Genomic DNA, 12,063 nt, shown 5'->3' with positions numbered 1-12,063 from the left:
TATCTCTTGTTTCTCACGCTCTCTCCCTCTCTTTCTTTCTTTGTCCCGCCCTCTCTCCTTTACCCTCCGTCTTTCTCTTAATTAATTATCTCTCTTTTTCTTTCTCTTTAATCTACTAGTCCGGCCCCCAACAGAATGTTTGTTCTATCGTGTGGTCCCCGGGTTAAAATGAGTTTGACACCCCTGGTCTAGGCTCCCACGGTGTTTGCTACCCGACACATTGTTGAGGTTCAGCTCAAATCATGTCACCGATTATAGTAAACGGACAAAAATAGCCACGGAAACGTTGTTTTTTGGAATATTTGGTCCGGTAGAATGCCGCGTTTAACATGCTTGTCCTACCACAAGTTGGTCAACTGGGACGCAAAACAAACCAGTCGTGACCTTTGAGTTATGGACGTAGGTCTGTTTGCCATGTCTGGCATTTAAAATCCTATTTTGAGAAAGTCTTCATCCAGTGATAATAAATAACACTTTTTTGCACTGCCAGTGTAGAGTAATGGATTGCATATTAAAATCCGTAGCGATTAATATCACTGCATTGTTAGCATACATATCTATTGCTCAGAGGTGGGTAGTACATTTAATCCGTTACCGTTTGGTTTGGTTCGCAAACGAGTACCGTATTTTCCGCACTATAAGGCGCACCTAAAAGCCTTTATTTTTTTCAAAAGCTGACCATGCGCCTTATAATACAGTGCGCCTTATATATGGATCAATATTAAGTCGCAAAGTCTTGCAACTAAGGCAAGCAGCCGCCGACTAGATTTTCCCCCGAAGGCGAAGTAGTTCGCGGTGTATGCTGGGATTTATATACCGTTTCATTTCCTAACCAATGTGTCAATCATCATTTGAATCAGTCACTATTGGCTAAAGTTATTCGGAGGTAAAGGGGGCGGATCCTTTTTATCATGTACAGGCTCGCATAGGCTAAAGGGGCGAAACAAAGCCTGCAAATGGCTGAAAAAGATGAATGTGAATCACCGGTTGGGTTGCACTACGGCATCGAGAAAACATTTTTTACTATTCTGTATTTGTAAATATTTTACTCTCCTGGATTTACTACACTCACGGTTGTAAGGAGACCATGGTTACGTATCATTATTGAACGTGATGGCTGCAAGAGAACTTAGGTGAGCTATGCGGCTTTATATTTTTCTGGTATCTTGCTTTAGAACGATCTTGATGTTTCTGTGATGAATCTATTTTGAACTAAATTCAATTCAAAGTGTTTATTGTCATATGCGCAGTAAAGAACCCCGTTTCCCTGCACAATAAAATTCTTACTTTGCTGTCCACACAGTTGCCAGCAAAAAATAAAATGGAAACTAAGAAATGTTTGGCATTTATTGAATCCCAAGACTTGAACCTTCCGAATTATATTTGGAACGATGCATTTGAGTGATTGGTGACATCGTACAGACACTGTTTCCGTACATGTCTGAAACAAGTATTTGCTTCTTTGCAAGCTTTCGGAATGTTAAAGGGGTAATAAGTTTGACTGAACTTTCTGACTGTTTTGTCGACGTTCCCATTGTAGCGCCTTATAATCCGGTGCGCCTCATGTATGGAAAATATGGGACCAAAAACTATTTTTTGGGGGTGCGCCCTATAACCCGGTGCGCCCTATAGTGCGGAAAATAGGGTAAGTTGCCGCTGAATCCAAGAATGTCAACAGCCTTTTCTTTCGGCGCGAGGAATTAATACTAATTTCGTAATTGCTATCTTAACTATATGGTAGTCACTATTTTGAATGGAGACATGATCTGAAAGGATGTGATGTAAACAACTCGGAAGCTAACATGCGTTAGTACTGTGGAAAGCCTCAATGACCTAATGCAATTATCAGTCTTTGCTGGGAGCTAGCACATGATAGCATTGTAGCAAGCTCTTCAATCTAAATTTAACTTAATTGGTCCATACAGGAAGCTAACATATCTTGTATTGGAATTTCGTCAAACCCTAACATGTAGACCTAACTTTATCGATCCATGCAGGGAGCTAATAATATTAGCATTGTGGCAAGCCTCGCATTTTACACCTTATAAGTCGATGCAATGTGCTAGCTTCTGTTAGCGTTCACATCCAATGTCAGGCTACCCATGGAGGGAGTTAGCTCATATTAGCAATGCGGCATACCCTAATATTTACATCTAACTTCATCACTTTATTCATTGTATGTTAGAATTGTGGTGTTCCACAAACATCCACATCGGACTTAATAGTTGTATGCAGGGAGCTAGCATACAGTACGTTAAGTTGCTGGAAACCATCAAATCTACAGTTAACCTTGTAGGTTACAATGAGAGGCTGGCATTGAAACTGCTAGCATTTTCCTATTGGAGCTATTCTCAGGGATTTGAATCACTACTATACAGTAAAATACTCTTTATCTTGGGATTATTCTGTGCTTGCCAATAGTTTATGAATAGTACTGCTTGAGAAAACCAAAACAGCAGGAGCCCCAAGATCGAACCATGTGGAACACCGCAGTATCCAAAGCAAGCTAAACTAACAACTCTCAAATCTCATATGGCAGGATCTTTGTTTTTCAAGTGCTGTTCTGAATAAAGTCAAGTGACTGAATCCCCAAAGGTTTGTAACCTCACATTATCTGTAATTTCACTCGTCACTCACTTATTTAAATAATGCAACAGCATAATGTGACGCTGATGGAGCGCGAAGAGGGAAGTAATATATGCTGCATTTTTACGTATGTAAATCCATTCAAGCTGCTTTGATCAGCCATGATTGCAATAAGTCACAATCCTGTGCTCCACAAACATGTAAATACATGCAAATGCCACTGGCGCACCTGAGCCGGGGTCCGTCTTGAAGATCCAAAGAACTGCCGCAAAAATTGTCTACTTCCTTTTCGGAAAAAATATCACTCACTCGAATAAGTGCGAGCATAAATTTCCGCGTAGGCTATCAGAGGGGGAAATCAAACGAAATCTTTAAAGCGCGCAGCCAGCCCAGCAAACTGTTGTCAAGATTCGGCGGCAGTGATGCGTGATTCACAGGAGGGAGGTGGACAAGGGTGACGGCTAGCTTGCTGATTGCGGTTAGCGCATTTTTTATATCAGTGATGTGAGGTTAGTGTCTGGTCACGAGCAGTCTGATTTACAGATAAATTAACCTACATCTTATTCATCATTAGATTGGCAGAGCAAGAAAGCTCTCCCACCAAAAAAACAGAAAAATGTTTCTCCCTCTATTCATAGGAAGGGGTGTGGATTTTCAAAATGGAACATAAAACTCTTACAGGCACCTTTGGGAGCTCTCATTACAAGGTAAAAGAAACCTCTATAAGATTTAGTAAAAAGGTTGTATGAGAAGATAAGGGCGGAAGACCATTGCTGTGAACGTACTGATAAGAAAGGATACAGCTAGAATATACTTGACTAAAATATGTGGATAAACATGATGCACATCTACAACCAAATGAACAATGTGACTATCAAATCAATGATGGGAGGATTACACAAGAAACTTAATATGATCAAATCGGCGCCGCCACCGGGCGGCTGCCTTTTCCAGAAGCTGCCCTGTTATCTCTCACTTTTTGTGATTTATTGTTTTATTGTCTGCTCCTATCTTCGGTGTTTTTCTTCCCGTTTGACAACTACACTTTGGATGATTTTCTATCCTATGGACATGGGTTTTAGCGCACAAAAATGCGTTTGTTCGCGGAATCAACTCCTTGCCCTGAAGAATTCTCGTGCCGGCGTGATGAGGGGGCCTATGGTGGAAGACGAGCCGGAGCTAGCTAAGCGGCTAGCGGCGTTATAAGTCTTCGGTACCATCCGTAATCATGGTAAATGTGAACTCACTACCAAATAAGACCAACGAGTGCTGGTGGAAAACATCGAAGCGCACAGGGAGCGCAGTTGCTGTGTTTTGCGGAAACGTGGCTCACGTTTAGCACCCCGGACGCTAACGTGTAGCCACCCGGAGCTACCCGGAGCTATCCGGCTTCAGCGCCGCTATACAGAGACACGAAAGCCTACGGGAATCGGAGAGGAGACGGACTCGCTAACACGAGGTGGTGTATCCCTGGACACAAAGAAAAAGATTTTCCATCTGCCGCAGGGATGTCGAACTTTTGGACTAGCGCGTGACGTCATCCACTCCGCTACAAGCACCCCTAGGGCATCATGTTAATCTGTTAATAAACAACGGGGTAGGCTGCTGGAAGTGTGAATTTCCCTAAGGGGATGAATAAAGTATCTATCTATCTATCTATCTATCTATCTATCTATCTATCTATCTATCTATCTATCTATCTATCTATCTATCTATCTATCTATCTATCTATCTATCTATCTATCTATCTATCTATCTATCTATCTATCTATCTATCTATCTATCTATCTATCTATCTATCTATCTATCTATCTATCTATCTATCTATCTATCTATCTATCTATCTATCTATCTATCTATCTATCTATCTATCTATCTATCTATCTATCTATCTATCTATCTATCTATCTATCTATCTATCTATCTATCTATCTATCTATCTATCTATCTATCTATCTAATATACTGTGGCTAGAAAACTAATGTTACGGTGACAACATACTCAGTGACCTTTTACAATAATCTAACAAAAACAATACAAAGATCCCTCATTTTCTGCGGTTATGGGGACCAAAAACACCTGCAAAAAGTGAAAACCTGCGAAATCGGGTCATAAAAGCCCCCATAGAGTTAAACTTTCCTAGAGATAACGTTATTACCGTCTCAGAGTATACAACCATAACAAAATAACAATTATAGATCTCCAAATAATAACACACAACACATAACTGCAGTTGAATGATTGGTTTTATTGTCATTTAACAAAATTGGAGGTCTTCTCCTTTCAGTGTAAGAAAGCAATTTAGAAAGCGGCCGGCTGGCTGTGCACAAGCATCGGGTGTCCTCGAATGGAAACAGATCTCCGCATGATTAAATTAAAACCGTCCCGAATGCAGCGGTTTCCCACGAGTTGTTCCTCCAAGTCATCCGTTTGTGCCTAATGGACCTGGCATTGGCAAGATACAGGGTCCGCAGCGGTGGCTTCAAAGAGTTCTTAGGCTCGCCGTTAGCAGTAGGGAAGACCATCAGCACCGTTCTTGCCTTCTCCCTGACGTCGCCTGAGTCGCTTCTAGAACCGGGTAATAATCCCACGAAGCACGGGCTCACAATTTTGTTGCACTCTTCTGACTGGAACCAGCACAATAAAAGTAAGCTGACAGACAATTTGGAATTAGAAACAGCGAATGGCCTCACATGAAGATGAAGAAAGTTAGGTTCCTATCTCTTTTGGTGGTTGACTTCACGGCGGTTGTTCTCATCCGGACGACAGGGACGGGGAGAACCATTGGCTCTCCAAGCTCTCTGGGGTGGCCAGGCTCCAAGCCTAGGGACCTCGATCGGAAATCTTAGTCCCGGCCCACTTGTCCTCCTCTTTGAGATGGGAGCTTCCAGGCAGTTGGAGCGCAGGTAGAAAAGAGAGCACTAAAGCTGTTTGCACTTCTCCTTTTAAAGTGATGATGTCACGATCACTGAAGGCAGGTCCTGTGACCCGTGAGTTCATGTTTGTGTTTTGCAAAATGAAGTTCTGCAATTGTTTGAATACAATTGTTATAATAATTCTAATCGTTCATAATAGGTACAATTTAATGTGGATTCTATATCATGAAACATCATACATATGTGAAAATCATAAATTTTTCAAATCTTTATTATACTGCTAGAGAGTCTGGTCACATCCCGTGAATGAATGTGGGTCTTTCAAGCTGTTGGCAGAGTCAGTGGTTGAAAAAAAGGTTAGGGGAAACAGTTTTGTGGCAGTGTACACGCTCCACGCAGATGATAATATTAATAATATGAGAAAATTCTGTGATTTTGAATAAGAACATACGAAAAACGGATTTAAAAGAGAAGGTACGTTAGCACTGAATACATATGTTTGAGGTAAAAGCTTTTGCTAAATTGTTAGCATTATTAGCTTTGTATGTAGTTTGAGGCTAATCTATTATCATCGGTTAGAAGTAAACACTCTTGCTATATTGTTAGTATTTCATGAATGTATTTATATAGCGCTTTTAAAGTCAGTGACTTCCCAAAGCGCTTTACAATGTGCTCCACATTTCCCAATAGCGGCCTTGCAGCCATGTAAGGTGCTAACCTGCTTATTGGGGGTATTAGGGATTCAGTGTCTTACCCAAGGACACTTCGACATGTAACACGGACGAGCCGGTATTCGAACTGGGATCCCAAGACGAGCGCTCTACCTCCTGAGCTACTGCCGCCTCTGTTAGCATGATAGCATTGTTAGCATTTTATCAAGCTCCAGGCTAACATGAAATCGTTCTAGCTGTCTTTTTTGTGTTTACTATTATTTTTTTCATGTGTTTTATTTATTTGTAGCACAAAACTGCTCGGATGTTATCATTAATTCAGCCTGAGGCTTTTTTTTCGCTTGTTATAAATATCTAAAGAAAACGCTGATCCCCTTTGTGTTTTTCATTTATTGTTTACTGCTATGTTAAAATAGAGGATTTTAGTATTAATTTCTCTATAATCTTTTAGGGTTTTTTTTTCCGAAACATTTTTACGAAAAAAAAAAAGCAAAAAGATGGAGCTGGCGCTTCTATTTTTGGCACCTTTGCGGTAAACACAGTGCATACACACTTTAGCCTGGAGCGCTTGTGCAAAAGCAGCAATGGATTATTTTTCCACATCAAACAAAGACGCTGCAAAGCGTGCACGGGGATTTACCCTCCTACACTGGTACATCATTCATATCAATTCAACATTGTCCTTAGTGCTGCGCTTACTATGCCAGCGCTGACTTTGCAAAACAAAAAAAAGTTCAAACCTTTTCTCAGTTCGGAAAACTAAACAAAACGTCATTTTTTTTCCTTCATGTTTCTCACTGAGATTTGAATCTCTGTTTTTTGTTTGTTTCTCAAATGGTTATGGAACGTTCTCCTGAAAATATGAAATCAAAAGAAATAGTTTTTGTTTTTAGTGTAGAAGAAAAACCACATAAACAATATCATGTAATTAAAAGCAGTCATTTTTACCAAGAGTACCCTATTTTCCGCACTATAAGACGCACCTAAAAGTCTTAATTTTTTCAAAAGCTGACCATGCGCCTTATAATACAGTGCGCCTTATATATGGCTCAATATTAAGTCGCAAGGTCTCGCAACTTACGCAACAGCCGCCGACTCGATTTTCCCCCGAACGTGGAGTAGTAGTAACAGCTAGGAAAAAATAAACACAATGAGATTTTTTTTAATGGAATTTTTAAAAAGGAGAAAAAAAAAACAGGGAAAAAGAAGAAATGACGTGTCCAGCATGGTCGCCGTGGCGACCGGCTGGCCCCGCCCCCTGGGCACCAGCTGTAGTAAATCAGCTAATTTGTGTGTGTGCTACTTAAGGGTGGGTTGTGGGTATTGCGGGTGCTGGTTCATTGTGTTTTCTGTTCTGCATTATTCTGTTCTGTCTGTCTTGAGGAAATCTGTGTTTGCACGTTTTGAGTTAAAACCTGTTTTGTGAGTATTCCCTGGTCTTAGTTCCTGTTTGCCTGTAAGCCTGTTTTTGTTTTGTTTTGTCCCTGAGAGTTGGACGACTTTTATTTTGCTAAATAAAAGTACTAATCGTTAACGCAAATGACTTCTCCCTTCCTGCCTCCTCGTTCTGGTCCGGTCCCCTGATGAGAAAAGGTTTGTGTTGCATTCAAATAATTTCCAATGATATCAAGTCAATCAGTTCTTCTTTCCTTTTTGGCGCAATACAAACAAAAATAAGTGCCTTAGTTCATATTTATTCATACCAGAGGGGTACCGTATTTTCCGCACTATAAGGCGCACCTAAAAGTCTTAATTTTTTTCAAAAGCTGACCATGCGCCTTATAATACAGTGCGCCTTATATATGGCTCAACATTAAATCACAAGGTCTCGCAACTTATGCAACAGCCGCCGACTCAAATTTCCCCCGAACGTGGAGTAGTCCGCGCTGTATGCTGGGATTTATATACCGGCGTTTCATTGGCTAACCAATGTGTCAATCATCATTTGAATCGATCGCTATTGGCTAAAGTTATTCGGAGCCTCGGATAGGCTAGAGGGCCGAAACAAACCCTGTAATTGGCCGAAAAAGATGTGTCAATCATCAGTCAAATCGATCGCTATTGGCTGAAGTTATTCGGAGCCTCGGATTGGCTAGAGGGCCAAAACAAACCCTGCAATTGGCCGAGAAAGATGTGTCAATCATCCGTTAAATCGATCGCTATTGGCTGAAGTTATTCGGAGCCTCTGATTGGCTTGAGCGCCAAAAAAAACCCTGCAATTGGCCGAAAAAGATGTGTCAATCATCATTTGAATCGATCGCAATTGGCTGAAGTTATTCGGAGCCTCTGATTGGCTAGAGCGCCAAAACAAACCCCGCAATTGGCCGAAAAAGATGTGTCAATCATCCGTTAAATCGATCGCTATTGGCTGAAGTTATTCGGAGCCTCGGATTGGCTAGATGGCCAAAACAAACCCTGCAATTGGCCGAGTTTAGCAATGGCGTATCAAGCTTAGCAAGCTTGCTAAACTACGCCATAATGAAACATGTTTCATTAGTCTGTATTTGTAAATATTTTACTCTCCTGGATTTACTACACTCACGGATATAAGAGGACCATGGTTGCACATTATTATTGAACGCAACGACTTCAGTGAGCTACTCCGGCTATATATTTTCCCAGTATATTGTTTCAGAGTGATCTAGATGTTTCTGTGATGGCTCTTTTTTTTAAAAATTAAACTCAATTCCAAGTGTTTATTGTCATATGCACAGTAAAGTTGCGAGCGAAAAAGAAAATAGAAAGTAAGGAATGGTTGGCATTTCTTGAATCCCAAGACTTTAACCTTCCGAATGATATTTGAAACGATGCATTTGAGTGACATCGTACGACACGTAATTGCTTCTTTGCAAGCTTTGGGAATGTTAAGGGGTTAATCAGTTTGACTGAATCATCTGACTGTTTTGTCCACGTTCCCATTGTAGCGCCTTATAATCCGGTGCGCCTTATCTATGGAAGATATAGGACCAAAAACTATATTTTGGGGGTGCGCCCTGTAACCCGGTGCACCCTATAGTGCGGAAAATACGGTAATTGACTTTAACGGTTTTTCATCCCATTCTTACGCAAGTCTCATGTCATCAAGTTTTACAACCTCAGACCATAAAAAGTGATGGAGGCTTACCTATTTTGACATCTCGGGAGCACATTGCCGTAATTTGTGCGTATTGGTCGGCCTGGCAATGAGCAACAGTGCTTTTTTAATTGCAACATCTGCCAACCTGTTGGTCCTCCTCATCATTCAGCATGGCTTCCTTCCCTCCAGCTGGGATTTATCTCCCGAACAGAGTCCTTCAAGTGAGCCAACAAGCTCTCGGCAACAAATGCCCCACGTTTTTATTTATTTTTTAAAACGCCAGGCATTAATACTGTCTGGTCCCCAAATTGAAATTCCGGCTCTGTAAAAGACTCCAATGTGGAGTGGGAAGATAACGTGCTCGCAACTAATCTGCCTTGGTGTGGGAAGCAGGTGTTGGCTGTTCGAAAACCCCCCAAAACAGGACACCCTCAAAGCTCACAGCTTCATAAATTCCCTCATTTCTCCCTGTCAAATGTCCTCAAAGCCATTTTGGTGTTTGCAAGCGAAGGAATGCTAAAACCTCTTAGAGTCTTCTCGTTTAATGTTCAGGAGATGACAAAAGAACGTTCATAATGCTCTTATTTGGAGATGCGACGCTTTGGTAATCAATTCACGAGGCTTATGAAATAAAAACCACCGTAAATTCCGGACTATAGAGCGCACCTGATTATAAGCCGCACCCACCACATTTTAAAAGGAAAACCGATTTTGTACTTACACAAGCCGCACCTGTATATAAGCCGCATGCGCCCACATTGAAAAATGTAACACAAACACAAAATTAACCCGAACCCGACTTTAAGTCCCGCGATTGAAACTGAATGGGGTTTTGGGGTTTTTAAGGGTTATTGATCTATCTTCGTTATTCATTATCCATTATCCGTTATCGGTCAGTTCATAATACGCTACAAAGCCTAGGAGCCGGGACACTTACTCTCAGCCAAAAGGCCAAGCTAAGGTCCTAGCCCTAAAGCCTTGCTGCGATCATTGCGAATGCACCGTTCCCGGAGGTACTGCAATACCGGGCCGATGCGTGGAGTGGACAGAGCAAGCTCATATTCCATCTCCAAAATGCAAAAATCAAAGAGGCCAAGCTAAGGACCTAGCATCAAAAGGCCAAGCAAGGCCAAGAAGGCCAAGCTAAGGACCTAGCATCAAGGCCAAGCTAAGGACTTGGCATCGATTTATTCGAAATGAAGAGAAACAAGCATCGATTTATTCGAAATGAAGAGAAACAAGAGATTGAAACTGAATGTCCTTCATGAAAGTACACAGTCCAAAAATCACAGCCGGCAAAATAGACGGAAAACGCTACCAATACTTAAGGTTTGATGCAGACCTGCAGAGTCCGGGTCCCGTTGAAAGTAATACAAAAAGTGTATATTTCCAAACGTAAGGGTGGGAAAAATATATATCCACTATTGTCCGCCGTGTCCACAAACACTCACCTTTACCGGTCCCCACTTCCCGTCAGCGTTTGTTACGCCCCTTCTGCCATGATTACCTAAGTGGAGCCACCTGCGTTAATCATCTGGCGCGCTTCCTGATTGGTTTATGTTCCCTTTTTAAGCACGCTACGCCGAGACCTCTTCGTCTGAGGATTACTTTTGTACCCCGTTTGACTCTCCTGATTTACCTGTGTCGTCTTGACTTGTTTACCTGATTCTGCTTCCGTCCCACGCTACGATCTTCTCTCCAGTCCCAGTAAACTCGACCTGCTTCCGTCCCACGCTACGATTGGCTACGTGTTCCGAAGTTGTCTTCACGGCGTTGCTCCTGACGTTCGACGGTCATCGCGTCTCCCGCTAACCCTTTACACTTCCCCAAATAAAAGAATTGTACGAACGCTCTGGGGTCTCCTGCTCTGTTCTGGTCCCCCTGACACCTTCTTTTTAATTCACCCGTGCAAAACATATCAGAATAAGTGTCCAAAATAAATACAAATAAATACATTACAAAAATATACAGTTGCAAATACATATTATACATGGTTACACGTATTTACAAAGAAAGACGGTACACCGAGAGAGTTTTCAAAGCTTTAATAATAATAATATAACTTTCATCCCAAACGGTGCCTGTGACAGGGCAGTTAATGGTAGCAACATGCTAGCAACACGCTCGCAACACAGTAAACGGGTCTGTTAAAAAAACATACCGTACTTGTAAAAATCAAGGTAAACCGTCCTCATCTTCCTCCTTAGAACTGAAGCCATCAAAGTCGTCTTCCTCAGTGTCGGAAAGAAACTTTGTCATATAGACGTCGTCCCAAGCTCCCACAGCCTCACTCACGCTGTCACTGTCACTGGAACTTTCATCCACTCCTGATTCTGTGCCCTGCTCTCCGTCACGCAGCAGACAGGCTTTTCGGAACCCGTTGGTGATGGTGGATTTTTTGATGTGCCTTTCTTTTTCCATTTTGCATGATGAGGGTATGTTTACGCTAATTTAATTAATGCACAAGCCAAGAAGTTGCAGTCTTCCTCGGCACATATATTCCACCGGTCTAAATCTTACATTTTGTACTCGAGCACCACTGGCGGCCGTTAGAAAAATTACATAAATTGGCCGCATCACTGAATAAGCTGAAGGGTTGAAAGTTTGAGAAAAAAGTAGCGGCTTATAGTCCGGAATTTACATTAATACATTTATAACAATCAAATTGAATGTACTCAATTAAATTAAAATTCAAAGAAAAAAAGTATTGTAATTCTTGTGCCCATAGGTTAGGCCATATTGACTATAAAGGATTTTATATGATTGAATACAAGTTACATTTATTGAGTTTAATGCTGTAGTTATTTACTGACTGTACCTTTATTCAATGAGCAGTGAAAGTTCAGGGCAGGTA

General features: G+C 41.5%; 1 pseudogene; it reads right to left on the bottom strand.

Moving 5' to 3' along the window:
• Positions 1-10,200: 10,200 nt before the first annotated feature.
• Positions 10,201-10,360, bottom strand: LOC148358871 (U2 spliceosomal RNA; annotated as a pseudogene).
• Positions 10,361-12,063: the final 1,703 nt, after the last annotated feature.

This window comes from Urocampus carinirostris, chromosome 10 (assembly GCF_059441175.1).
Source record: "Urocampus carinirostris isolate Australia breed hairy pipefish chromosome 10, RoL_Ucar_1.0, whole genome shotgun sequence".
In the NCBI taxonomy this organism is placed as follows: domain Eukaryota; kingdom Metazoa; phylum Chordata; class Actinopteri; order Syngnathiformes; family Syngnathidae; genus Urocampus; species Urocampus carinirostris.
This window is presented reverse-complemented; position numbering and strand designations above follow the sequence as displayed.